This window comes from Ambystoma mexicanum, chromosome 4q (genome assembly GCF_040938575.1).
Source record: "Ambystoma mexicanum isolate Mex_15411 chromosome 4q, UKY_AmexF1_1, whole genome shotgun sequence".
NCBI lineage: Eukaryota > Metazoa > Chordata > Amphibia > Caudata > Ambystomatidae > Ambystoma > Ambystoma mexicanum.
In genome coordinates this window covers 86,050,972-86,076,811 of record NC_090928.1, presented here as the reverse complement: position 1 = coordinate 86,076,811, position 25,840 = coordinate 86,050,972, and the positions used below count along the sequence as shown (strand labels likewise).

Below are 25,840 nucleotides of genomic sequence, written 5' to 3'. Positions count from 1 at the left end.
GAGGGGATTCACTATGCAGTAGATTTGATCAGGCGGAGAAGGAGCCTAGATTTTTACTCATGATACTATTATAAATTTGATTGAGAGGATAAACACCTCAAGGGCTGCAGGTCCAGATACAATATGCAATGGAACCATGGAAGGGGCACCAAACATGTTGGTTAATATACCTTTTAGGCTCAGTAATGAAATCATACAATTAAGAATGGTTCCTAAATCATGGAAAAAAATCGTACAAGATAGCAATCTCTGAGAAGGGGAAGACAGCGGACCTTGGTAATAATAGACCCATAGCACTCCTTGACGCTATTGGAAAAATATTTTCAACTACTGCCCTGTATAATCTGTAGTCTTGGGCAAGTAATAACGGAACATTTGACAAATTTCATTCTGTCTTTAGGAAGGATTTAGGTACATCCCTGCTCCTCGCTTACTACAGATCTTGGAGGAAAGCAGAGCAATCCATGTCTGTCCGCGGCATTCGATAGAGTCAACATAGCTAGACTTCGGTGGAAGCGATCCAATTGTCAACATCGCCTTATCTCTTAACCATATCCGCAGACCTGCATTCAGAAACCTCTATGTCAGGTTCTGTTTTAACCAATTGAGGCCTTTGGCAGGGTTGTTCTCTTGGCCATGCCCTTTTAAATGTATATATTTATGATCTTGACAATGGGCCTCATTCAGAGTGCGGCACTCTGGAAATAAGGGGGCCAGTAAGCTTACCAGCACCCTTGTTTCCGGACCGCCACACTACGAGTCTGCCTGCAGGAGTCATTGCGCCCGGCAGTGTCAGACTTTTCATGGAAGCACTGGCACCGTTAGCAAAGGTGCTGGTGCTTCCATCTCCCCCAATCGGACTCCAGAAGAATGGGAGTAACTGAATCCCCCGCCTGACTTCCCGCTCCGCCGGGACTTGTAATATCCCGGTGGCACTGTGAAGTCAGGTGGCAGATTTGCTGTTTCAGGGTCGGCGGCAATAGGCCGGTGGCACTGCCGGGTTACCGCTGACCTCAGCATGAGGCCCAATATGATTGCTTTTCCACCCCAAATGGGGCCTCTGAAGTTCCAGTCATTGAAATATGCAGATGATTTGGTCCTCTTGGACATCAACTCAATTGGCGTACAACGAAGTCTACATGCTTTGGATGACTATATGAATAGAAATGATCTAGAGATCAGTGGGATGAAGACAAGAGTAGTCATGTTTTCTCGTGCCCATAAGCGATGCGCCTTTGTTGGAATTTAAACAATGTTAAATTAGAGGTAATAGAGCTATTTTCATATTTAGGCTATGCCGTATTTCGGAAGGCCGGCAAGTTCATTTCTACTCCAAAGACTACATTTTAAAGCTTTGTGTTTTTATGCTAGTACTGAAATACTACAAGTCAAAGTTCTGCCTGCACTCATGCATGGATCTGAAATTCTTCATGTTAAGGACTGTGAGGCAGACACAAAGTTCTAATATTCTCAACAACAGCAGGCATCCTTATTAAAAACAAAAGGGTTGGATGAAGGCTCTCTTTCCCTAACTTAATAAGAATTTCCCTACCTATGAAAACGTGGTGTAGGGAGGATAGCACAGGGGCAACCCGCTGGTCTTGGAAGCAAGACCATGCAGAGCAACATAGGTTTTAATCCAGGATCCGCGCTTAGAAACCGAACTCAGGTATCGTATTAGGTGCATTATAAAAAAACAATTAAAATACATAGGAAACTAAAACTAAAGCTCAGTCTGTGTCAAGTCGTCCAAAACTGTGCTTTTGTCCAAAATATACTAATCTGACCCTCACACTAGAAATGTCAAACTAACAGTGTGAAGAAATATCTTAAACTTATACTTGACAAAAAAGTGTTCCTAATCAAAACAAAAAAATAAATGCAATATAAGTACCAAGGAGAATTCCTTAGATCCAGATGGTAGTTCCCTTCTCCTGGATTTAGGTGTCCTTTCCAAAAAACAAGTTCTCAAAGATGGTTAAAAGTGTCTTTCAAACAACAATTCCTTTAGGATGGAAAAAGTGTATTTTTCAAACAATAATTCCCTTAGGATGGCTTGAAGAAAGCAAAATGTGTCTTTCAAACAACAGTTCCTTTGTGATGGCAAAAGTGTCTTTTTCAAATAATAATTCTTCCAGGATGGCAAAAGTGTCAATTTCAAACAACATATCTTTCAAGATAGCAAAAGTCTCTTTTTTAAATAATAATTCCATAGGAAGGTAAAATTGTGTTTGATATACTCCTTTACCTTGTGCTTTGTAAAATAAGTATGTTTCTTCATACAACTTTGATGGCCCTCCTGGTACACTCCCCTACCAAGACTCCTCTAGGAGACTCTTCAGATCCCCTGGTATACTCTCCTGCTAGGTATCTTGCTATAGACTTGGAGTGGATTACCTGGTATACTCTCCTGCCAGGAATCCCAGTTTGGGTTATGTAGATCCCCTGGTATACTTCTATGCCAGGTGTCCCTCCCACGCCCCAAATGTTCACGGCCTGGTGTATTCCTTTGACCAGGTCTACTTCTTGAGTTTCATTATCTTCAGGATTACCTCGTATACTCTCCTACAAGGAAAAAACAGTGTCCACCGGCTGTCGTACACTCGCGTCCCATGAACACCCAGGGTTTTGTAAATAAACAATCTTTGTAGAAATGGTAATACAACGTTAGATCAAGAATTTCTAAAAAGATTAAAGAAAGTGGAAAATCCACCTATATTATTCAGGCACATAATTCAAATTCATACATACAGCCTTCACAGAAGGTTTTTTTTACTAAAAAGAAATTATTATGCAGTTATATTTCATCAATGTCTTGTTACAATATTTCATTCATATTGTACATTAGTATTGTACACAATATCTGTTTCATAAGTCACAAACAATGTATACAGGATAGCCAATAAATAAATTCATAAGCTCTACGCGTTTCAGGATATAGGAACCCTTCTTCAAGAGCATGATTTCATATTAGTCCAATTAATCCTTTTCAATTCATACATTCTGTAAGAAGGGAGACAATATTAGAAACAGTGTACATTAGATACTGTTCTAAAAACGGATTTTCCTTATTTGATCATCTTTAGGGGTTATATGTTCATACCTCACATGGGTGCCAACTGGAGGTCATTAGATGTATCCCTAAAACTGGGTCCTTTGAGTTCCTCTTTGAGCAAAGCAAAACGTCTCCCTATGGAGGGGTACCTTAAGGGAATATATATATTTGTATGAGGCAACATGCCTGGACATAGAGAGCAATTGTCTGGCTCAAGTGACAATTTATGGTTGTATGGAGAAATATAAACCACGGTGCTACCTGAAATAAAGTAAAGGGATGCATGGGATCGTCTATGTAAAATCCAGTATCGTCACTCTTTCGCAGCAAGCATGTAAACGGGCATCACATACTCACTGTTCTATTACTTGCTACACCGTCTGTTGAAACAGTGATAAGCCCATTATGGATAAATGGTAATGCAATGTGATGCTAAGTAATATATCTCTCATAATACATAATGAGAAATAAATGTTGTCATCCTACCTGAAAGTAAATGCGATGATGGAATCAAATGTTAATCTATTCTCCCTGCTTCTTTGCGGAGGCTGCAGTATTTAGCCTTCAAGCAAGGGTTCCACATTTGTGTGTGTGTTTTCCTTCTGTGGTTAAAAATACAGAAAAGTGTAAGGGCTGTGATAAAAGGAGTACACTCCCTTGCACCTCACCATAATCTATAAATTAGTGAAATATACACTACATAAGGTATGCATCTGTGTAGTTTTTCTGTTTCCTGGTATACTCTCCTGCCAGGAATCCCATCCGTGGGTTATGTAGATCCCCTGGTATACTCTCCTCCCAAGTATTTCCCCCCCCCCAAAATGTTCACTTGCCTGGTGTATTCCTTTCACCAGGAATTCTTCAGTTTCAATATCTTTAGGATTACCTGGTATACTCTCCTGCCAGGAATCCCATTTTGCATTACGTAGATCCCCTGGTATACTCTCCTGCCAGGTATCTCCCTCCTGCTATGTGATCATCCTCATAATACCACCTCCAGGGTCAAGATCAGGTAGCGGCTGCTGTTCCCAGGCCACATTTGAGGAGATCTTTGTTGGGGAATTAGTGATGACTCCACAGGATTAATCACAAGACTTGTATATTTGGGATATGCTGGAAGCTATCATATCAGGTTTTAATCTTATGTACCCATTGCAGTGATTAGATCGGAATAGATATGAATTTGGGCATGGTTCTTTGCAGACTATAGTTAGTTGGAGTTTTTCTTGGCATAAAATCGTGTAGTTGTTTTCCAGTGGTTTGAGTTTTCTGGAATGGTATAAAACAGGTTTGTTAGTACTTTCGTGTCTTTGGGATAGAATGGCTCCGATAGCATTCCACTTGTATAATGCCCCTTGCTTTAAAAAAGATGAGTTAAGACCAAGGTCTTTTTTGAGTACTTCTTGATAAATCTATGGTAGTAATTCACGAATCCTCGAAATCTTTGGAGTTTTTTGACATTCATAGGAATCACCCAGGTTCGGATTGCTTTTATCTTTTCCTGATACATGTCCACACCTGTTGGAGAAATGACATGTCCTAGGAAGGTGACTGTTTCTTGGTGAAAGGCACCTTTGCTTAACTTGGGGTACAGTCTGTGCTGACATAGGGCTTCATTACGACCCTGGCGGAACGGTTTAACGGGCTCCGCAAAAGGAGGAGGATCCGTTAAACCCGTTCCGCCACATTACGAAGTCCCCTCGCGGGACCCGGTAAGGACGCCTGGTAAATCCAGGCGTCGTTACCGGGTCCCGCGAGGGGAAGAGGGAGCAAACAACGGGCCACTCGTAATCGGCCCGTTGTTTGCTCCCTCTCCCATTCCCATTCCGCCCTATGGGGGCTGAAATGGGAATGGGGAAGGTCCGGGCCCGTGTTCCTGGAGGGAGGAATTACCGGGCCCTCCAAACTCAGAATGGCCCGGTAATTCCCCATTCTGGGAACCCAGGCCAGATGCGATTTTGGCGGCAGCCATGCCGCCATTAGCGGCATGGCTACCACCGAGGGCGTAATGAGGCCCATAGTCTTTGTAGGATTTCCCGCACATGTTGGGTATAAGAGTCTCAGTACACAAGAATGTTGTCTGAGTATATGACAGCATAGGTGTCTAAAATATCCCTGAATATGTTTTTTAATAAAAGCTGAAAGGCTGCAGGGGCATTACATTGGCCAAAAGCCATTACCAAATACTCATAATGCCCTGCTCTTGTCCTGAAGGCGGTTTTCCATTCATCTCCCAGATTATACACACCCCGTACATCCAATTTGGAGTAAATATTGGCTCCTTGGACTTCATCAATGAAGTCAGGGATAAGTGGTAATGGATACCTGTTTTTAATAGTGATGTCATTCATCTGACGATAATCTATACATGGTCTGAGTTGTTCACAGTGATTCTTGGGGATCCCCACAGATGATGTTGATGGCCGTATAAACCTTTTTGCCAACTTCTCTGCAATATGAGTGTCAAAGATTTCAGCCTTTGGAATTAGTTCAATGCGACAGTCATATATCCTATGGGGAGGCAGTTTGTTCGCTTCCTTCAGGTCAAAGACGTCCATGTAATCGAGACACTCTTTGGGTATATTAAGGGTTGCTGCAATGGTCTGTGGCTGTGGCAACTTCAGAGGTATATCAGGCTCCAATGTGGAGTCTATCAATGATTCAAAGTGACAGAATTACACACAACGGGGATACTGAATTCTTACGATCCCATGACTCCAATCTATGGAAGGGTTGTGTTTGGAGAGCCTACGCATCCCTAGAATGATCTGAAAGTAGGGAGGGTCAATGAAATTGGACGTGATAAACTCATGGTGATATTCTCCACAAGTCATTCTAAAGACACCGATTTGTTGGGTGACTGGTCCGGATGTCAAGGTAGACCCATCTGTTGAGTCTATCACAGCTTTGGTTTTCATAGGAGACTTGAATGCCACATGACGGGTAACCCAGGGTCTGTTCATGAAATGTAAAAACATTGAGTCATGATTTTATGCAACCCTTTTGAAGTCCTCTATATTTTGAAGGCCTGGGCGATGCAGGGATGTGAGCCCCAACTCCGCCATCCGGGGTATAGAGAGTCTTTCTATTCAGTCTTTTCCCCACTGGAATGAGACCCACAATTATGTTGAGACTTTCTGGGCCTTATATTGCTAGAGGCCCCTTGATCTACCTGTAGGGTATGGACTGTTTGCTGCATGGGTGCTACTTGTGTAGCCAAAGCTATATTATCCTGTTGATAACTGGTCATTTCAGTTGTATTGCCTGCAATGCCGTAGACATTTCCATCATGGCTTATTCCATGATACCCTGAGGTGGTAATCAAGGTCCGATCAATCTGTGAGTACCTGATATCTTGGTTCCACCTGTTTTCTCCACAGCAGGGTGTAAGTGTCTGGAATTGACACAAGACAGGTTCTTTACAACACTTTTGCATATCAAATCTATGGTGCGATCCACACTGTCAAAAGTCAGCAGCCATACTCCAAGGTACCGGGTATGGACTGTGATGACCTGAAAGAAAAGACAAGTGTTAGAGACTCCGTTCTCTGTTACCCTTTGCCCAGTCCCCAAGGTATGTACTTACATATAATTTCATGGATCTATCTTTAATGTAAAATGATTGTAGGAAAATCCATAAAGTGCTTGATAGTCAAAATGAGGAAACTCTATGAGAACCGTGCAGAAAGTTCTCCTAACTGTCCCTAATTCAAGAAATAACTTAGATGAGGCCAAAGAGGTGATTAGGAGATTTGGCAGGAAAGAAGTGCAAAAGAACTGCACATCATGAAGACTGCATAGCCTGTAGGCCATCTAGGAGTATTGATCAGACGCCCGTTCAACAGGATTTCCGGGTTTTATGTAGTTGGCCCAGGAGCTCATCAAGAGCTTCCGGGTCTGGGGGCGCTGTTGCGCACATCTAAGATGGCCGCCTAATCCCAGAGCTCCGGCTCGTATTAATCCTATTCAGAAACTATCCTCCTTCAGGACTGCCCACGGATCGAGAAAAACGCAGCGATCAGTGGCAAATAACTTCGGGCCACTGCTGTGCAAATTTGGGGCTGCTACGACGGACCATTCTGAGGTTCTGCCGTCTGGAAGATCCCACGGTCTGGGGCTGAGACGCGGGCCGCCTACGGGATCCGGGCCATCACTCCTTGGAGCCGCTGGGGGAGGGGCCGGGCCGAGCTGAGAGGCCTGCACTCTGGCTGGCCCCTGAGGAGGAGGCGGAGTGCTGCTGCCTCCGAACTGCCGGAGCACCGAGATCCTGAAGGACACGGCTGGGAGCCGGGTCACCGGCCTGTGTGGGGAGACACCTCATCGGCGGTGACTCGCGGCTTCACGCGCTGGGGCGCGGCGGCTGCGGGGGACCCTTTGGCGGCCGTTGAGGTCGAGGTGGGCCACGTTCCGCGGAACACGTGGCGCGGCTCGACCTTCGGTCCTGCTGTGTGACCACCTTCGGCGGCCCTGACGAACCGGGGGTCGCCATCCACTAGTCGATCGACGTCGCGGGAGGTATCCGGTTTCTCCTTGGGCCTTGTCCATCACGTATGTGGCGGTAAGGAGGACGAGCTAGATAACACGCACGGAAGGTGAATACCACTTAAAGGGTCAGCTAAGGAACAACACTTTTGCTATATATGGCCCCCCCTTAGGCAGTGACTTTTCTGGCAGAGAGGGAGGCAGTTGGGGCCGCCGGGCGGGGTCGTGTGTGGCTGTATACCGGACAAGGGAGGTGCCCGCACAGTCGCTGCTTGGTCCCCTGGTTGCTGCCTTGCTCCATAGTGTTGCCCTCTGGCTGGGCTGGTCTGCTGTGTGTGGCCAAACTTGGTGGCCTATGTGAGGGGGCGCTGTCTGGCCTTTGAGAACTGGTCTCCCACCCGTGCACACAGCCCCCCTTGCCTGGACCACTGTAATCGCACCCCTTGAATTTGAACACTGGCATATCCTGCTAATTTCTTGACTGCACCTGACACCGTTCAACTTCCTTGACCGTTCTATATGCGCTGGTGTTGCCACCCATGAGCGCTCCGTGACCAGGTGCGAGCCCAGTATAAGCCCTATATAGAGTTCCAACAAACAAATTGTTACAAGAACACTGGAGGACGTGGGAGGACACAGGCCACTCGTCACTGCATATGGGCCGCCATGAGCAGAAAGGGGCGCGCTCCAAGAAAACGGGCCCAATGGACTCTTTTACCCGTTCCCAGCTCGGGGAGTCCTCAGCACCTCCGTCACAGCAAACGGATAGTCAACATGACTTACCGATGGATGAAAGGGTAGACTGGCTAATGGCAATGGTTCAGAGCGGCTTCCTGGCGGTGAACACTAAATTGGACGGCATTGGGGCAACAATTAGCTCCTTGAAGGCAAGGGTAGACAAAGAAAGCACGCGTATCACTGAGGCCGAGAGCAGAATTGGTGTCAATGAAGACTCGGTATTGCAACATGGCCGCGATATAGCCGAACTGAAGGGCGACCTCCGGAAAACCCTTGACAAGTGCGAAGACCTTGAATCCCGTTCCAGGAGGAACAACATTCGCCTGGTTGGGGTGGCTGAAACCTTTGGTAGGGGATCCATGGAACGCCAGGTGGAAGCTCTTTTGAAAGATCTCCTAGGCCCGGACTCCTTCTCAGACCACTTCCTAGTAGAGCGTGCTCATCGTACCTCGGCACCCCCGCCTAGACCTGGGGCACCGCCCTGCACAATAATAGCCCGTCTCCTCAATTATAGGGACAGAGACGCTATCCTGCGAATATCCAGGGAGAAGGGCACCCTGCATTACGAAAACAATAGGATACATATATACCCGGATTTCTCCACTAATGTCCAGTCATTGAGAAGATCTTACGAACCTGTTAAGAGTCAGCTGAGACACCGCCAGGTCCCATACTCACTCGTCTACCCAGCGAAAACGAGGATCCAGCATGGGGGCCAGGCTCATTTCTTTGAAACTCCTGCTGAAGCCATGCTGTACGTCGAGGCCTCCATCCCTCTGCCGGCTCGGGATCGAGTCAGGAACCAGAATCTACTGCCTCACGATGCAGTTGAACCTGATGACCCCGCTGGTTGACTCCATGCCGTGCTCGCTGCACAGACACATAGCTTTAAATTGAGGGCGATGGGGCGGCCCTGATTGCTATTACTTGTTGAAGTAGAGCCGTGTATGCCTTCTGGGACTGCGGCCACGTGAGTGCAGTTCATACCCCCAGGAGTGCTTCCAGGTTATGGCTCAAGGGATACATCATCTTGTTGGGGTTGATGATGCGGGTGGGGGTTGGGGGTTGAGTTGGGTTATGGCCCTGCCAGGTGATTGGCCGGGCTTGTTGGGAGAGTTAATGTTCCAAGCCGTTATAATGTTCAAATCAGAGAGCGAGATTGCAACAGGACGTCCATACCTCTTGCGACAGGGGCAGGGCTGTGGACAGATGTGTATATTAAGGTACAACTATGACACAGGCCAATAGGGGCTCGAGTATAAAACTCTTCTCCTGGAATATTCGGGGGTTAAATAACCTGATCAAAGCGAGGTTGATCGCAGCATATATTACTCGTCACAACCCTGACATCCTTTTTTTACAAGAGACACATGCACTTGGGCTGGTCAATACTACATTTCTGCCGAGGTGGGGTCCGCACAGGTACTGTACAGAATATTCAGCACAATCCAGAGGGGTGTTGACTCTTATACACCCCAAGCTGTGTTTTAAATATCACTCGAGCAAAATAGACCCGCTTGGCAGATATGCACTGGTGTGGGGGGAATTAGCGGGGGTCCAAACAATCCTGATTAATACATATGGACCAAATTTGGATGACCCTCAGTTTTATTGTACAATATTGGATATGCTTTCTGCATCTGGGGAGATACAAATGCTTTGGGGTGGTGACTTCAACATGATACTTGATCAATCGCTAGATCGGTCCTCTACCACCCCTAGAACCACCTCTAGAGCTGCAATGGTGGTTAAACAATTAATGGCACAAATGGGCATGATAGACACATGGCGTGCATTACATCCAAATGAGAGGAAATATACTTTCTACTCGTCGGTGCACGATTCCCATTCGCGCATCGACTACTGGATTATTAGCCAATCCCTAGCCGGAGCGGTCTCTAGCTGTGATATACACCCCCGAACCCTCTCTGACCATTCGCCGGTGACGCTCGACATCAACCTTCGTGATGTCTCCCCACCGGCGAGGAGATGGAGAATGCCCCCTGCAATCCTAAGAGACCCCAATATCTGTGAATCACTACATACAGAGATTGCGGAATTTCTAGAACTAAACGAGGGCTCGGTCACCACCTATGCCACCCTTTGGGATTCATTTAAGGACTGGGTCCGGGGTGCTATCCTGGGTAAATCCACTGGTATGTTGAAATCGACGTGAAGGGGGCTAAAATAGACTTGTTACAAACTGAATACAGTGTCACACAAGATAAGGAAACCCTATTGCAAATTCATACCACTCTTGCAGAGTTCCACAAGCTAGCCCATAGAGAAGTCCTTTACATGGCCGCACCGGCCAAAGCCCGACGTTACGGAGAGAGAAATAAGGCCGGAAAATTCCTGGCCAATATGCTCAAAACCGATAGGCAACATAACCCGATCCCGAGTATACAAACTCCAGCCGGGGTAATGGTTAATAGAGACCAAGACATCAACTCCGCTTTTACTGAGTTCTACTCCTCCCTCTACTCCAACCATGATAAAAAGAACAAAGAGGATACGGTCCGTTACCTAGACAATCTGGACCTTCCTACATTCACTCCTGAGACTCGCAGTGTCCTAGACAGACCAATTACTGTGGAGGAGATTATAGAAGCCATTAAATCATTATCGTGTGGCCATTCCCCTGGTTCTGATGGCTTGCCTGCAGAATTATATAAAGAGTTCTGTAGCGAACTAGCCCCACTACTGTTAAAAGTGTGGGAAGAGGCAATGAGCCTCGGGGTCCTCCCGGAATCGATGCGTGAAGCAATCATTACTGTCCTGCTGAAGCCCCAGAGGCCGGCACACGACATGGCATCCTATAGGCCCTTGTCCTTGATGAACACCGATGCAAAAATTTTCGCAAAGGTATTGGCCACTAGACTCTTGCCATACATGTCGTTCCTTGTCCACCCCGACCAGGCGGGCTTCATACTGGCCCGATCCACGGCCCTTAATCTGAGACGCCTATTCAACGTAATGGCACAGATAGATCCAGATGCCAAGGCAGCCGTGGTCGCACTAGATGCCGAGAAGGCTTTCGATTCCGTCTCCTGGTCATACCTCTTCTTGGTGCTGGAGAGGTTTTGTCTGGGCCAGTACTATGTTAACTGCGTACGGCTACTATATACACAAGGTCTTAACCAACACTACTCTCTCCCCATCATTCCGCCTACATAGGGGAACCAGACAGGGATGTCCCTTTTCACCCATACTTTTCGCATTTACCATTGAACCTATGGCGGAATTCATACGTCAGAACCACTCACACAGAGGGCTTAGAATGACTGCCCCCCCGCAGATCATATCGTTATAAGCAGACGACACCCTGCTGTATGTTCGGGACCCAATAGAAAACGTACAACACATTATGTTAGACACACATGAGTTTTCGGAATACTCCGGATACAGAATCAATGTACCAAAATCTGAAATATTTCCCCTCACCAACGGTACGGGAGACCTAACTGAAATAGAAGGGTTCAGGCCCGCTCCTTCTAAAGTACGGTACCTGGGGGTCATGGTGGCCAAAGACAAACAACTGTTATATACGCATAATCATGGGGAATTGTTGTCAACCCTTTCGACCAAATTCCAGCTATGGGCGAACCTTCCACTATCCCTCTATGGTAGAGTTGCGTTATTTAAGAAGGTGGTCCTCCCCAAACTCCTTTATTACTTTAATAATATCCCAATTTGGCCCTTTTTCTCGAAACTCAAATCACTCGCCTCCTCGTTGATCTGGAACGGGAAGACAGCCAGGATGAGCTGGGATAAGATGGTTGAACCTTTTGCTCAGGGCGGCATTGCTGCACCAGACTTTGAACTATATTACTCATGTGCACAGGCTCAATTTGCGAAACACTGGTTCGACCCTGGTGACACGGCCCCACACATATCAATTGAAAGACATTTGGTCCGCCCAAACGACATACGATCAGTCCTCCTTGTCCCTAGATACGGAGACATCTGCCCATTTGACCCGGTATACACGACCACTCGTGCATGGGCCAGAATCTATAAGAGAATAGGGCTGGAGACCCCGTACGACCCAGAAGTCCTCCTCTGGAACTTCTCTAGTATCTCCCCTACTTTTGATCGGGCCCTCCAGCAATCCTGGGATCCTGATAGGCTCTGCACATTGCGGGACATGTTCCCTGATGGCGAGTTCTGTAACCTCACAGATTTTATTGGAGCGGTGGGAGGGGGACAGCTTAAACGCCTTCAGTACTACCAAATAAGGGCTGCATTCTCGGCAAAATGGCCAACATTTCCGCTAGAGCCCCAGGCACATGAATGCATCAGGGCAATGGTGTCTACAAACAGCCATGGCAAGGGGGTCTCCATGCTGTATTCTTTAGTGCAAACCCACACCCCTTCACGTAATACAATGAGAGAGGTTTGGGAACGTGATGTGGGCACCCAGATAGACGAGGTCCGTTGGGCCCGCTACTGTCAACTAACACGATCCGTCTCGATGAATTCTGGGCTCCGACTAATTCAGTTTAAAGTCTTAAATCAACTTCATTATTCCCCTGCCAGGCTGGCTAAATTTGTTGACAATTGCACAGGTGTTTGCCCCAAGTGCGCCGCCCCCGATGCGGGGTCCTATCATATGTATTGGGCGTGCCCAGTGATTATGGTGTTTTGGGGGGAGGTCGCAGAGCTTCTTCAGAATATTACGTCGATTCCGGCGACTATGTCCCCTTTGAATTATTTACTGGGCGACATTGGCAAGGTGAAGGAAACCACAAGACGATTGTTTAATATTTCATGCATTGTTGCCAAGCGCTGTATTCTAAAATGTTGGAAGTCTACTGCTGCCCCTACTAGGGCAACTTTTTTAAAGGACCTATGTATGTTGAATGATGATGAGGAACTCTTTGTGTTATCGGTCCCGTCATCGTGTCGCCCCAAGGACATTTGGACGTTGCTGCGCCTCTACCTGTGTGATATGGCCTCAGACTCTGATGTAACGCCTATACCTTCACCCTGATGTGTATTGTGTACTATTTTTATATTGGCTTCTTTTTCACCCAATGCTTTGTTATCTCCGAATGATGTAAGAATTCTGTACTACGTTTTGTTATATATATATATATATATATATATATACCGTGATGTTGCAGTCCTGCTCTCTTAATAAAAACATGTTATAAAAAAAAAAAAGAGCTTCCGGGTCTGCAGGGGTTTGCCGACCCACAAACTGACATCCTACGGACCTGGCGCCATCCCCACTGCTTCCATCTTGGGTACAGGTGCCAGGCTGTGGCATAGGATGGTCCAACATGCACCATTCCATTAATGCGGCCACCCCTGATACTCTGCAGCAACACCAGAGCTGTCAGTGATTGGTGCGGGGTACATCTCCCCATGAATGCCGGTCTCTCCTGAGTGCCGCGCCGGCTGTTGTGGGACCTCAGGATCTACCTGTGGTGAGTTCCTAACACATAGGTGATCCAACCTGATGTTGAGGCTGGTGCAAAGATATATTTTGTCTACCTACTTCTGTCAACAAAGAGGAACATTTTCCTACTGTGTACCACCTCCAGGCTAAACTGTTCTCTCATCAGCCCATAGTACATCACCACAGCATGTGGCCCTCTATGTAGTGTCTCTACCAACATAATGAATGGCTCAGCCACTGCAAGTTGTGTGAGGGCTTCTGTCAGACATTTCCATTCGACTATGTCAAATAACTATCCTGCAACGAGTAGGAGGAGAGAATCTTGATAACTCCACATTCGGAAAGAGTGTATATAAGCCTACCCATGTGGCTTACTGAGTGCTTCCCCACGATAACCCCAACTCTCTATGTCAGGAAATGGGCTCTCACGTGTCCCCTATTTGTCAGAAGTGGAATGTCTGTTTTCAGTAAGGCAGTCAGTGTAGAATGTGGGCATCTGTTATGGCTTTTATTTGGTCTATCTATCAACACAACTTTCACTGTCCCAAGCTTTATCAATAAATGTGTCTCAGTGAATATATTTATTAGATATTGATTTCGTTTTGTCCGGAATGCCTTGTGACATTACTGCACAATACCATTTCTTCTTTTGGTGTTAACTTTGTTTGTTCATCAAATAAATATGGAATTCAATTGATTGCTACCTACAAAGAAAAGTGGGAAAAATTAATTTATTTAAATATCTTTATTCCGAAGAGGCATAGATTATTTCTCCTAAAATATCATCACTGTATGCTAGTTTACTTACAACCAAGGCTACCCTCAATTACAATTACTCACCAAATAAATTGGCAATAATGATAATGTAATCAACTTCAAATGTGGGTTGATGAGATTTTAATATATTTCCAACCATTTAACTAGTCTACACTTGTTTCAACGGCAATGACAGTGGCGGCATCAGTCCTACTCCCCACTGTATTATTTAGGACGTTCACTGCTCAAAGTGATTATTATGTGTTTTTCATCCTTAATTCATGCTGCAGCAAAAGGGGTATTGCATAACGTGGTCTGTAAACAAATGATTAAAGACGTGTCAATAAAGGGACTATGGCAATAATCCAACACTGCATTTAACATCTGTTGCACTCATCAAATGTTATTATCACAATGGCAATTACACCATTGAAAGCCTCATAATTAGACATCGAGCTTCCAAATAGTCCACCTTACACTTTATTGTCACATGCGCTCCTCATTAACTAGGGGCTGCGACACAAACAGGCTTCTGCTGCTGGCTAAGACTACTTACTGAAATGCTAAGATTGAAGGACTGTACAATGTACATGAATCTTTCACCCATTTATACATCTTTGATGTATTGTTATTCTCAACCTAACCAATACATGGATTCCAATATCCCAAACTCTTGTGATCAATATCACCCAAATAAAATATGTTGCTATATACTTAGTAATTGTTGGTTATAGAAAGGTAGGTAAAGCGAAAGTAGCCAGTTCCCTTACACACGTCCCTGGTTGCGAATTTAAAGCGGTTTGTCTGCCCGATGGTGTCCCTGCAGCATCACTATGCACTTACACTGCAGCTCCGGAAGTGGATGTTCACGGTCTACTAATCATGACATTTGAATACTTTAGGACCAACCATGTGCCGACATCAGACTGCCTTGAGCTGAAACCGTGTTTTACAGCCTACAGCACAAACAAGACTGCTGCCCACCCTTCTCCTCCTTATACTGCACTCTGGCTGCACTGCACTATACCATACCACCACCCCTATCTGCCACTCTTACTTGCATCACACCTCAACTATGCCATCCCACGCTCACCACACCAACCCTTATCTTAACAACCCAGCCCTCTGGATCCAGCACTTCGCCACCAGACCTTTACCTAACCTACCCTGCTCTATCTCCTTGAGAAATGCTAGACTCGGCTCGCGTCTTACCCACGCTTCCCATCATTTAGCTCACCGCATCAAACTGCCTCACCCTTTGTCACCACCCACACTTACACCTAATCTACCACCATCTTCCAACTCCCCTAACTCAAACAATATCAAAGGCGCGCTAATCAACGCCAGATCACTCCCGGCTCACGCCCTAGAAGTAGCTGACTTGATCCTCAACCTTGACCTAGACTTTATAGCAATCACTGAAACCTGGCTCCACCCAGCTTCAGGTCCTCTTCTCTCCCTCGCTATCCCTCCAGGCTACAACATTATCAGACATGACCGTAATTCCATCCAATCTAAAGGAGGTGGCATCGCCATCATCCACAAAAACGCTCTGAACTTCCACCTCTCAGCCACACATCACTCCTCCACTCTGGAAGCACTGACAGCTAAACTAGCTGTCACACCTAACCATTCTATCACCTTCCATCTACTCTACCGGCCACCCGGCCCACTATCCACCTTCGCGGAGGACCTCTCTAACATCTTCACACACAACACCAAAGCTATCTCTCAGGTCATGATACTGGGGGATTTCAACTTAGGCCTCCATGACCCCAAGGACACTGCTGCTTCGTCTATTGACAACATCCTCACTAATGCTGGATTCACTCAGTTCCTAAACCAACCCACCCACAACAAGGGCAGAACCCTTGACTGGCTAGCCGCCCTCAACTGTCCCATCAACATCACCTCTAACCAACAGTGCGCCTGGACAGACCACAACTTAATTACATTCAATATTGAGTCCAAACCTATCAGCCTCCCTCACAACATTGCCCCGGCTATGGCCACCCGTAACAAACGCAACATTACCTGCGATAGACTCCTCCCCCTCCTCCTTCCAGCTCTCAATGACCGGGATCCCTCATGCTCTGACCCTACGGCCCTGGTCGACACATTCAACCGGGCCATGCTTATAGCCTTAGACACCATTGCACCCTCGAAACTGAGAAAATCTAAACCTCGAGCCCACCTAAACTCTTGGTTTACACCCCATCTCAGAGCTCTACGCAAAGAAAAACGAATTGCAGAATCCCACTGGAGAAGCAATCACTCTCTAGCTAACAAATCATGCGTACTCCTGGCCACCCTTAACTACAAGGAAGCTATATTCCAGGCAAAAAAAGACACATACAACAAACGCATCGAACAAGCCAAATCTAACACCAAAGAATTGTTTAAAATCCTAAAAGAACTTGAAACTCCTGTTACTCCACCTGACACCTGTACCAAAGATAGCACCTGGTGCTCCAAAATCCAAGAAGCTCTCCTAGGTAAGATTGCCACTCTCCAAATTAAAATCAACAACAAACAATCTAGCCTTCAATCTAACCCTCTACAGATCCCTATACCTACCATAAACCTCTCTATCACAGACTCTCTGACTCCTTTTAGCTTCTCTCCACTCTCCATTCTCGAAGTGGAAAAGATCATCACTAGCCTTAAACCGTCCAATTGTCAGGGTGACCTTTGTCCTGCACCTATTATTAAGGAAGCAGCTCACGACCTAGCACCATTCATCACTACGCTCATCAACTCCTCCTTTAGCTCTGGGATTGTACCGGACAATCTTAAGGATGCGTGGGTCATCCCGCTTCTGAAAAAACCTACCCTGGATCCCAGCATACCCACAAACTACAGACCAATTACCACTGTACCTTTTTTACTAAAAATCCTTGACCGCGCGGCCTACCTACAAATTCAGGAATACCTTGAATCAAATAAACTTCTGGGACTCAGGCAATCAGGGTTCCGGCCTCGCCATGGCACTGAGACCGCCCTTATCGATTTAAAAACGCAGATCGAAGATCTCAAAGACAAAGGCAAACTGGCGTTATTACTTCTCCTGGACCTCTCTGCTGCTTTTGATCTTGTCAATCACAAAATTCTCTGCCATCACCTCAAATCAGCCGCACATTTCTCAGAAAATGCCTCTACTTGGATCAGATCCTTCCTGGATAATAGATCAATGCGCGTGTTTTCCCCACTTGCGGCCGCACCACCCGCTCCGGTCTCTTGTGGTGTGCCTCAAGGGTCTTGTGTCTCGCCCACGTTATATAACGTGTTTACCAAACCCCTTTTTGATATTCTGGACCATTTGGGCGTCACGTATACCAATTACGCTGACGACACACAGATACTAATCCCCATCACAGGAGACTACACAACTGACTCCCTCGCCATCAACGCCATCTACCAGGTCATCCAAGCGTGGATGGCCCAACACGGCCTCTGCCTAAATGATGAAAAGACAGAGCTCCTCATTCTTGGTTCACCACAAAAACTCACTAAACTTGACCCTGCTTTCAAGTCTTTCACCATTGATGGGAACACCATCCCTATTGCTAAGGACACGAAAACCCTAGGGATTTACATTGACTCAACCCTATCCTTGACTAGACAGTCCAACGCAGTCTCATCTGCAGCAGCGTATACTTGCAAGCTCATCACCGCCTGTCGCCCGTTCCTAACCACAGCCAACTGCGTAACCTTGGCCAGGACCCTCGTACTATCCAAGGTCGACTACTGTAATGCCCTCTATCTAGGTACTAATCTCCGCAACCTAAACAAGCTACAAATTGTCCAAAACAATGCGATCAGAGCGGCCCTTAACATTCCTAGGCGCCAGCATATATCTGACACCAGGCGCAACCTGCACTGGCTCTCTATCCCACATCGCATCTCCTTGAAGTCCCTGGCTCTCACACACAAATGCCTCCACAACCAAGCCCCTCGCTACCTGGCAAACAGATTCTCTTTCCACAATTCCACCAGACCTTGCAGAGCGGCCCAAGCCAACTGCCTTGTCATCCCGCGTTTTAATCTCCAAAGATCAGGTGGAACCAGCTTCCCCATCCTGGCAGCCAAACTTTGGAACTCACTCCCCAATGACCTTAGAGCAGAACCTTCCTTCCTGAAATTCAAACACCTTACCAAAGCTTGGCTATCCGCCCAAGACAGCTAACACCAGTTTACTGCCCTACTTGCACTTTGACCTACTCTGCATCCCTTATTAACTATCCTGTAAATCACTGCCTTATCGATATTCGCTTGAATGTATATTCTGTAAATTTTGTAAATCCTCCTGTAATACTCCTGTAATACTCTGTCACATTGCCTTGTCATGCTTTCATCTTGTTGTAACTAAGTTAAGCGCCCGGTTGCCCCTGGGCCTGGTGCGCTATAGAAATAAATAAAATACTAAAAATACTAAAAATACTAAATACTAAACAACTTGCTTTGGCTCGTTCTCACATATGTGGCTACATATGAATCCCTTGGGGGTTGACCATAAGTGAGAAGGGTATTCCAGGCACGGATCCCTGGCCTTGCTCTCTCGGCCCAGAGCGGTAGCCACACTTCACCGATGCTGCCCAACGGGGTATAAACACGTGTTTGAGGTTGCTGTTAGTACTCTTACCCAAAGGAGGCTTTACAGGCATTTCAGGCTGGACTGCTATCTAAGTGATATGCAAATGGAATCTTCCTCTACTGTGGCACAGAGGGCTAAACATATTTGATCTCCACCCCAGTTGGCTTCAGCCCATGGAGTGCCTTCATTTAGCTTTTGTTAATTTTCACTAGAGGATATCTCACACTTTTTCCCACTCACCTGATGGACTTTCTGGTGGCTTTCATTTGAAGGAAAGTTAATCTTGGCTAATTCAATATGCACTTACCAAGACATGCAATAACTATTTTGTCCCGAAATCCAATTAAAAGGGAGAAATTAGTACTCATTATCTGTATACCTTTGAAAACATCTATTCCTGTGCTTTCATTTAACAATCTCTATCAGCATGATGTACAAGGCAACATAATCAAAAATCACTTGTACCTGCGCTCTTTAAATGTCTGAACTGGTCAAGTGTGGTTGCTTGAGTGGAAACTCACGATCTTACTCATCATGAAATGCTCATTTGCATACATTATGACTGGCTGTCTGCCTGCTGGTATCAGACTACCTTGTGCATTTGGAATCGCTTCTCCATTAATTAATCCAGGGTTGTGCTTTGATGTGCACTGCTCACGAGAGTCCTCTCCAGTCACCTTGCAAACTTTCTGATGACCACCGTTTGATTTTGTACCTTAGTGTGTTTCATGGACAACATGTTCCACCATTTGTGTTGGTGCGGTCCCTTTATATGCTCTAAAGCAATGATCCCACAGATTGCTACAACCCTCTAAAGGGACCCAAAAATGGGACTGCCTCCTCTCGCTGCCTGTTTGCCCTATGCACTATGTGGGTGATATGCCAACATGTGAATCAAATCAATAAATGTAAATAAATACAATTAAATGCAATGGTGGTCGAATATCTTTCCGATATTCAGTCCTGCATAGTAAGGTTTGCATAGACACTACTTAAATAACAAGTTGGATGTCACACCTGCATAGGTTTCATCAACTTGAGCATGCAGATTGTCTTTTGAAGTCACTGTTTTTCCATTGCCACCTCTGTAACTTCCTTAAGGAATTCATCAGCAACATTTTGTGGGTTTTGTGTCTTCTCCAGTGTCTAAAACACAAGATTAGGCATGGGATACATCTGTACAACTACTACTCACATCTAAGGTCATGAAAGGGCTAGCAGACATCGATTTTTGAGAATTAGACTCAGTAACAAGCATTAAACTGATTTTGGGTTGCATGCTTCAGAATCACTTCCAGTGGGCAAGGTACAAGACAGGTACCATAATAAGGGTAACTAGGGAAAATAAAAATCAGCTAAATACACTGATTGATAAACACTATTAGCTCTGAAGGAGAAGAAAACAAACCAGCAATGCATAGTTTCCGTTGCCATATTCACATCTGGAAGTAATGGAATAGCTTAACCAATTAGAAAAGGATTCACGGGATTCTGGTTTGTAGATAGATAACAGTGGAGTTCATATTTCTATATAAAAAAGTCACAATTTTGACCACAAACTATAAACCTTTGGAGGGGAGCTTCTTCTGTTGAGTGGGCCCATTCACCACTGAGGCCAAAATCCCCAGAGAAGGGGCCACTACTGAATACTTCAAATAGCCCCAGAAGAAGGAAAATCTCACAAACATAAGACTAACCATTACAGAAGTGTGCCTCACAAATCGCCTTTTCCCCCCGTCAATGGCACTGTCCAGAAAGCGCCCCCCCTGTGTACTCTTTTTCAACTGATAAGCATGGTACTTCATCAGCAAATCATTGTTTATGGCTTAACGGTCCATGCAGTTTCAGTATACAGAAACACCCATCCAAGAGTAAACTCCAGTCAATGGTCAAACATCCTTCCTGGATCAAGAAGCTGTTGATGACTAAGACGCACATGTCCATGAAACATCATCCATCCATGGCAGAGGCCTCATCCACGAATGTGCCCTTATTGACGGGCATCAAAGTAATGGCATCAACAATGCTGCAGCCCTAGTCAGCAACATCCCATCAATTAGGTCATCGATGGAGCTTTCTACAAGGGCAATAAACATAATCACATATAGAAGAGCTGTTGGACTTGGCAGATGTCATTCTACAGGAAGAGTGCACTAGTCCGAATATAAAATGGAAGACACTGAGCCAGTTCAATCTTCTAGAAAGAAGAGCAGTGAGTACTCAACTCACCCAGTGACTAAGGGAGTCTTGGTGATCCATTACAAAAAATATTTGAGAAGTTCCAAAAATTGCTGACACATGGAACAAGCTCAAGCACAGAACGCCTTGATGAAACTGCATGCTTTATGGACTAGCAATGCTAGCAACCCCTCAAAAGCATGCTCACTAGCAAACAACACTTTTACATTACTATCCCCTGTTTTTCCATTTTCTGTTGAACTCTTCCGTTGAGGAGGAAGACCAGGAACAACTTCTACCCTTGGAGAGCCTCACAACGATATTTCTCACCAATATTCAAAGGGAGGGGAGCCCTACTCAAAGATGTACCAGAGGCGAGGGGGCAAGTATGAGTCTCCCCTTTGAAAGACAAATGTGATATTGCAGAATTTCCAAATAAAAGGAGAATTCACCTGGCATGGTGCAATTTCCTGATGAAATAATGTTCTTTAATTCCATGATGTCTTAAGCAGTCACACTACCTGACCTGCAGGTCACTACAGGGAAGAAAACATCTGACCTTTATGACATAGAGACAAGTGCAGGTGCACAGTGACTACCAATCCCATTGTGGAGCACCTTTTAGTATCATCAACCCTAAAAGCCAGACCAGAAGCGTGATAAAAAGCACCTGATACTGTCTCGCCCTGTCTGTGGGGCCAGCCAAAACTGGACTTTGATGTAACAGGGGCAGCTAGATGTCAATCACTTAATACTGCATCTCCTTTGATAGCACCACTGGACAAAGAAGGCAGAAAACTCAAAGTTATGGGGTGCAAGTGCCTTGTCAGAGGCCTTGATGATGATTATGATGGCATATACTCTAGCAATATGACCTGGTACGATAGAGAGATGTAGCACAACATGAATACAATTTTGGTCCACCTCCCATTGATCATGTAGGTAGAGGCAAGGGTTATAATCAATAAGGTGAAGGAGTCTCGGATCACACATTGTAGTCAGCCTTGGATTCCTGTTTTAGGCAGAGGGAAAACCGGGCAGTTCTCAAATGCCAAGCTTGTGTGGAAGGCTATAAACATTTTCTCAAAATATCAAGTTCAAATTCTTGACATGCCATTTGATGGGTAGGATCTATTCAGAAGAAGGTGAATTGCCACCTCAAATGCATAAAGGTGGATACTGGCACAGCTAAAGCCATCAACTCACACAACAGAAGGCTTGTCACTCCTTTCAAGGATCTTTGGGGAAAGGCTATGAATCCCAACATCAGGCAATGAGGCAGTCCTCTTCCTAGCACTGCCATGAGCCCTTGAACAGATATTCAACACATTTGGGAGAAAGAGCACAGGTTAGTCTATTCATGCAAAGGTGTGTCCTTTTTGCACAAGTGGGGACTGGACAACAGCCGTCTTCAGAACATATTCAGACTGTGGTGGATGCCCAGAGGAATCACTTCATGACCAAGGCCAATGCCAAGTGTCACAAGTTTGCAAACAGGCTTTGGGAGCTGGAATCATTGGAGCATGCATTTATGTCCCAGTGGACAAGTACATTCTTTTGTACATTTCCTCAGATCTCCATGATTCTGAGGTGAGTACACAAACAACGCTACAATGTCATGATTATCGGCCCAGTGTGAGTGAGGCAGATTTACAACCTGATGTTGTTAAAGATGACATCCGCAGATCCAATCTGTTTAAAGGTGCATCCAACCCTCCTCGCAGGGCAGGGTGGGAAGATCCTTGAATCCTTGTTGCTAACAGTGTGGCTCATGAACAGCATTGTTTCCAACAAATGAAGTTATGTGATGACTGCATATGAATCTTGCAGCAGTGAAAGCCCTGTCTGCATGAAAAGTATATGAGAAGAAAATGAAGCACGTTTTCATCTGTGGTGACAAGAACTGGGTCACGACAAATAGTGTCAGTGGACCACGACTACCTCCCTGCTTGTTCTGACTGGCAAAGCAGGTCATTCCTGAGCTTCCATCAAGGTTCAGCTGTCAGTGATTACCTTCTTCACTAAAGGTCCACATTCTCCATCTCTGTTCACAGACCCTACTATCAAGACATTCAAAAAGAGATTGTATTCTCGTTTCCACTGCCACAGTGCCCCTTGAACCCTGTGCCGGCCTGGGATTTGAATACACTACTTACCCTAATTACAGCAATTAGGCATCCATACTTCGAAGCTATTCAAAAATACAATATCAAAGTCCTACTTGTGAAGGTCACTTTCTTTGTGGCCATCACATCAGCCAGAAGGATAGTGGAGAGATCGAGGCACTCTCCTTTAAGAAGCCTTACACAACATTTCACCGGTGGTCAGGATGCATCCCTATTTCCTACCTAAATTGGTTTCAGATCACACACTCAACAAGGTCATGTCTCTTCCCACGACCTTTGAGGGAAATTGCACTTCTGCAGAATGAACCCTAAAATTCCTGTATATCAAGAGGTTAATTAAGTACTACCAGCAACGTACTAAAGGCCTCATTATGAGTTTGCCAGATTTAACAGAGGTAAATCTGCCAAACTCATGTAGCTTTACCACCGGACTACTTTCTCAGAGGTGGAGGTCAATATTCCAGATTCTGAGCCGATGTTAATGATTATCATTTACCATTGAACTCCATTGGGGTTTCGAGAAAGGACCGTTCTTTGTAACTCTGATTGTGGTAAATCCCCCATTTGTGGCTGCAAAGAGGGTGGAAAACTCTAGTCAATTGCTAGTCGTTTTTCCTCCAAGCTCACAGATTGGAGGTGTGTAGAATTAGCAATCATTGCACTGCCACTTTTTTACCAAACTATCATACAAGTAAAGAGGCCCTAGTTCCTTTATGAGTACTGATGCCTCTTCGTAGCTTTCATTGGGGTGAAAAAGAGGAAGCAATCGCCAAACAGCGTCTGAATCACTGGATAGAATCTTGTATCAACCACTGCAGGTGGAGTTAGGACTTTCAGCCATGGGCTCAATCATGGCTCATTCTGAAAGAGGCAAAGCTACGACATGACATTCAATACAGGGGTGTGCTTAATTCACATTTGCAGAGTTAGGACTTTGAAGTCGCTTCGCAACTTTGCGATGCATTACTGTCTGGATGAGGACACGATACCAGAGATGGTGGTTGGCTAGACATTGCTGTCACCTTTTTTCTTAAGGTATATGCAGACTCTTCCTCATGCTCCTTGATTCATTGCATGCAAAAGTCTGTTTTGTGATATACACATTCATGGCTACGTAAGCATGCCCGTATGGGGGCAGTATTATTGGCATGCTACATGAGAAATGGCTCAGTCTGAGCCTCTCCAAATCCCAGAAGCAGAAGCCAATGGGCCTCATTACAACCCTGGCAGGCAGCCGTGCCTGTAATACAGACACGGCTGCCGCCAGAGTCCGTTTTTTATCCGGCGCCCTTGAATGTGCAATTACCGGGGTATTTCAACCCCAGCGGACCAGGTAATTGCCCATTGCAGGGCGCCGGGAACATTTTTTCCCCATAGGGCTCAATGGGAATGGGGAAGCCGGATGCACCGGCACCATCCGTGAATGGTGCCTGTGCATCTGACGTGTTGTGCTCGCAGGTGCCTGCGTGCCCGCCAGGTCAGCCATGGCGCGCACTCAGGCACCCGCAAGCACAACTCGTAGTCTGCCGGTCCGGGAACTACGGTACCAGCAAGCTTACCGGTACCGTAGTTACCATACCGGCAGACTCGTAATGAGGCCCAATGTCTTTAAAGCCATGTTCTCTCGGTCTCTGAAGCGGAATGGTTCCCTTCTGCCTTATTAGCTTCCTCCTGAAAGACCTCTGGTCTCTCTGCAGAAGGAAATGCAATAGTCCGATTTTTAGCCCCTTAATGAGTGCTAATAGTTTCCTAGCATTAAGTGTATGGAAATCTTTTTTTGAATAGGCCCAATAAAACCTAAAGTTCTCACAATCAACTAGCCCTACACCTCCCCTACGCAGTTACCTAACTATACATTAACTGCTGCCTGCATTGCCATTTCGTAAGAGACCCTAATCTCTTTAGTACGTCTCAAAGATACGTGCCTCTGCTTGAAATAACGAGTAAGATCTCTATAAGGTGCCACACAAGTCTCTGTGAGCGATTCTAAAAAGTGCGGGAGCAGCTGGAGGCAGAAGTAGCAACCAGTGGTCGAAGTAGTCGGGAGCGGTGCTCCTCTACTTCTTTTAATTAAGTTTTACCGTTCCTATACTTTTATTTTAAAAAGAAACCGTTCCGGAACGGTTTCATTTTAATTGTAGGAAGAAGTTGAAACTTGCACTTTCAGTGCACTGAACAGGACGTTTCCTTAAAGAGCAGGCACATGTGTTTTGGAGTTTTTATTGTGCATGGGAGGGGGGGGGTGGTGATGAGGTCTGCGTGGAGCGCTGCAGGCCAGTAGGGAACATAGTTCCACTACTTCTTTTCGTACACTTCGATCACTGGTAGAAACCCCTTGCTCACTCACGTTCAAGGTGCATTCCGTGTACAAAGCTGCTGGGCCGGCCTGATTAACTGATATCTGTCAGCGCCTTCGACTCCGGCTCCTATGGAAAGGAACCGTTGCTCAGTATAACTTCAGAGGATGGGTGGCAGACCTAGATTCTCCCATTTGGTTCGGCTATGTC

General features: G+C 45.8%; 1 protein-coding gene across 5 annotated transcripts in view; it reads left to right on the top strand.

Moving 5' to 3' along the window:
• The window catches only part of TPD52L1 (TPD52 like 1), a 1,079,922-nt gene that overhangs the window by 990,068 nt on the left and 64,014 nt on the right, over positions 1-25,840 (top strand). The window lies entirely within an intron of this gene.